Source organism: Sapajus apella, unplaced genomic scaffold, assembly GCF_009761245.1.
Source record: "Sapajus apella isolate SASKATOON/1434 unplaced genomic scaffold, GSC_monkey_1.0 scaffold1759, whole genome shotgun sequence".
Taxonomy (NCBI): Eukaryota; Metazoa; Chordata; class Mammalia; order Primates; family Cebidae; genus Sapajus; species Sapajus apella.
Window position 1 is genome coordinate 1 of NW_022438685.1, and position 4229 is coordinate 4229.

The following is a 4229-nucleotide window of genomic DNA, read 5'->3' on the forward strand; positions in this document are numbered from 1 at the left end:
GTAAGTTATGAAGAAAAGAGATTTGATTGACTCACAGTTCTGGGGGCCGTACAGGAAGCGTGGCCGGGGAAGCCTCAGGAAACGGACAATCATGGCAGAAGGCAAAGGGGAAGCAGGCACGTCTTGCCATGGTGGAGCAGGAGAGAGAGTGAAGGGGGAGGGGCTACACACTTCTAAACAACCAGAGCCCATGAGGCTCACTCACTATCACCAGAACAGCAAGGGGGAAGTCGGCCCCCCACAAGCCAATCACCTCCCACCAGGTTTCTCCCTCAATATTGGAAGCTACAATTTCACATGAGATTTGGGTGGGGACACAGAAACAAACCATATCAAGGGTAGTTCATCCACTGAGACTGATTTATTTATTTAGAGACGGAGTCTCGCTCTGTCACCCATGCTGGAGTGCAGTGGTGCAATCTCAGCTCTCTGCAACCTCTGCCTCCCAGATTCAAGCAATGCCTGCCTCAGCCTCCTGAGTAGTTAGGACTATAGCACTTGCCACCACCACGCCTGGCTAATTTTTGTACTCTTAGTAGAAACGGGGTTTCATCATGTTGGCCAAGGTGGTCTGGAACTCCTGAGCTCAGGTGATCTGCCTGCCTCGGCCTCCCAAAGTGCTGGGATTACAAGCATGAGCCACCGCGCCCAGCCATCCACTGAGATCACCTGGTTTCTTCCTCTGCTGGGGCCCCTCGTGGCCACTGTTCTCCTGTTTCTTTCTTTTCTTTCTTTCTTATTTCTTTCTTTCTTATTACTTTATCTTTCTTTTTCTTTCTTTCTCTCTCTCTCTCTCTTTTTGAAACAGTGATTTGCTCTTGTTGCCCACTCTGGAGTGCAATGGCACAATCTCAGCCCACTGCAACCTCCACCTTCCAGGCTCAAGCCAATCCTTCTGCTTCAGCCTCCTGAGTAACTGGGATTACAGACATGCGCCACTAGGCCCAGCTAATTTTAAATTTTTAGTAGAGACAGGGTTTCTCCATGTTGGTAAGGCTGGTCTCAAACTCCTGACCTCAGGTGATCCACCTGCCTCGGCCTCCCAAAGTGCCGGGATTACAGGTGTGAGCCACTGCGCCCGGCCTCTTTCTTTTACTTTTCAGTCCTATATATTAAACTGATGGTAAGCTGTTTTTCCTCCAGGCGCCAACACTTCCACCTTCAGTTTGTATTACAACAACAATACCAGCCCTTCCAGCAACTCCGGGAGACCCCAAAACTCACCCGGACTCAGCAGCCCAAGAGTTTCATTCCTCCAATATTAGGGGACTCAGTGCCCCTGGTCAGCATGAAGTAGATACAAAAACATGACCTGCATCCCTCTTCCCTCATGAATGAGGAGTGGAACGTGTTGGCAGGGGGGTTGGGGGCACAGTTTGTAAATGTGTAACTGCATCAGACCAAATCTAGTTCAACTAGTGTTTTTTGTTTTGTTTCGTTTCGTTTTGTTCTGTTCTGTTTTGATGGAGTTTCACTCTGGTCCGCCAGGCTGGAGTGCAATGGCGAGATCTCAGCTCAGTGCAATCTCCCGGTTCCCTGAGCATGCCCAGATTAACCAAGCGTGCAACCATGGAGTGAAACCTAAGGGCTATGGCGCCATCTCGACACATCGCAACCTCCGCCTCCCGGGTTCAGGCGATTCTCCTGCCTGTCTCCGGAGTAGCTGGAATTACAGGCATGCGCCACCACGCGCGGCTAATTTTTGTATTTTTAGTAGAGACGGGGTTTCACCGTTTTTGGCAAAACATTGTCTCTCCTTACCTCAGGTTCTTGTACCCTGGTCCTCAGGTGAACCACGTGCCTCAGCCTCCCACAGCGCTGGGATTACAGGCGTGAGGCACCGCTCCAGGCCTCAGTTCAACTTTTATGTAATGAAGTTGTCAGTTGCTTTTCAATTGCCATGGACTCCCAGCTTTAAGGTGACAAACCCTGAGCATGCCCAGATTAACCAAGCATGCGACCGTGGACTGGAACCTAAGAGCTCGGACTGCGGAGACGCGACGGGATCCATTTAAGAAGCCTAAGAAGCGGACACCCCACGGCAAGAGCCAGGAACCAATCAGATGGAGTTTTGGTATCACCCCATGGCACGATCCAGTCAGATCACACCTCCCAGCATTCCTTCATTGCAAGATCCAATCAAATCCTAAATTTAGAAAACCTGACACAGCCCCCAACTGGGAAAGCGAGATTTAAGCATCTCCTCCTGGGTTCTTGCCAGTTGACTCACACAAAAGCTTTACTTCTCTCTCTTTCCCTCTCCCCCAAACGGAATTTCGCTCTTGTTGCCCAGGCAGGAGTGCAATGGCGCGATCTTGGCTCACTGCAACCTCTGCCTCCCGGGTTCAAGCAATTCTCTTGCCTCAGCCTCCAGAGTGGCTGGGATTACAGGCGCCCTCCACCACGCCCAGCTAATTTTGTATTTTTAGTAGAGATGGGCTTTCTCCATGTTGGTCAGGTGGGTCTCAAACTCCGGAGCTCCGGTAATCCGCCGGCCTCCGCCTCCTAGAGTGCTGGATTACAGGCAGGAAAGACTGTACCTGGCCAAAAAAGCTTTATTGCTCAAAAGCTGGAGCCATGGTATTGGCTGCTGTACACTTTGGGGAGGGAGCCCATTGACTGCTCAGTAACATATATGAGAACCATATGCCAACTTGAATTTCTAAAATATTTAAGTTAGTTTCAGTAAAAATGCTTTCCTAGTACATCAAAGCATTAGTAGTCCAATTTCCCTTTTTCTAAGAATTTAGGCAAGTTCAATTTACATAAGTACTTATGTAGCTCTATAAGCCAATCGAAACCGAGAGCCTTTAAAAACTCTATATTGTGGCTCACACCTGTAATCCCAGCACTTTGGGAGGCTGAGGCAGGTGGATCACTTGAGGTCAGGAGTTCAAGACCAGCCTGGCCAACATGGTGAAACGCCATCTCTACTAAAAATACAAAAATGCATTGGGCGTGGTGGTGTGCGCCTGTAATCCCAGTTACTTGGGAGGCTGAGGCGGGAGAATTGCTTGAATCAGTGAGCCAAGATCTCACCGTGGAAATCCAGCATGGGCAACAGAACGATACCCCGCATCAAAAAAAAAAAGAAACAGAGAGACTATCTGGGAAACAGACATATTTGCAAATAAGGAATATTGGAATGATTATATAATGAAGAAATGCAGTCTAAACTGGATATTTTCTGTTGGGGATTGGGAGAAGTCAACCAACTTCCACGGGACAGAACATAACTTGCATCAATTACCCACAATTTCCAAAGAGGTGTAAAATACCTGAAAGAATGAACAGGGTTGGACTCAGACAACATGGTCTTCCAAACGTGCGTCGTTTTTCATTGAAACGCAATTTTATGCTTGCCTCATTCTCTTCAGGAAGTAGAGTCCTGGATAATTTCTTTCTTCCTTTCTTCCTTTCTTTCTTCCTTTCTTTCTTTCTTTTCTTTTCTTTCTTTCCTTTCCTCTTTCCTTTTTTTTTTTTTTTTTTTTTTTTTTTTTGGGGGTGTTTTTCTCTTGTTGCCCAGGCTGGAATTCAATGGCCTGATCTCACCTCACTGCAACCCCCACCTCCCAAATTCAAGTGCTTCTCCTGCCTCCGCCTCCCGAGTAGCTGGGATTGCAGGCACCCGACACCATGTGCAGCTAATTTTTGTATTTATAGTAGAGATGGGATTTCACCATGTTTGCCAGAGTGGTCTGGAACTCCTGACGTCAGGTCATCCACCCACATTGGCCTCCCAAAGTGATGGAATTACAGGCTGGTGGCATCCCGCCTGGGGGTTGGCAAACTTCTTTGTCCTTGGTCAGATCACAAAGATCCTCTACATCTTTAACATGGCCTTGTTTTTTCTGTTTTTGTTGTTTTTTTGTTTTTGTTTATGAGATGAAGTCTCAAAAAAATTAAGATTTAATTCACTAGGCTGGAGTGCAGTGGCATGATCTTAGCTCCCTGCAACCTCTGCCTCTTAGCAGAGAGTGAGGCAGTGATTGTCCTGCCTCGGCCTCCCAAGTAGCTGGGACTACAAGTGCACACCACCACGCCCAGCTAATTTTTGTATTTTTAGGAGAGACAAGGTTTCACCATCCTTGCCAGGATGGTCTCATTCTCTTGACCTTGTGATCTGCCTGCCTTGGCCCCCCAAGGTGCTGGGATGACAGGTGTGAGCCACCACACCCACACATCAAACTGTTTTCTAGAGCTCTGTACCTTTTTTTTTTTTTTTTTTT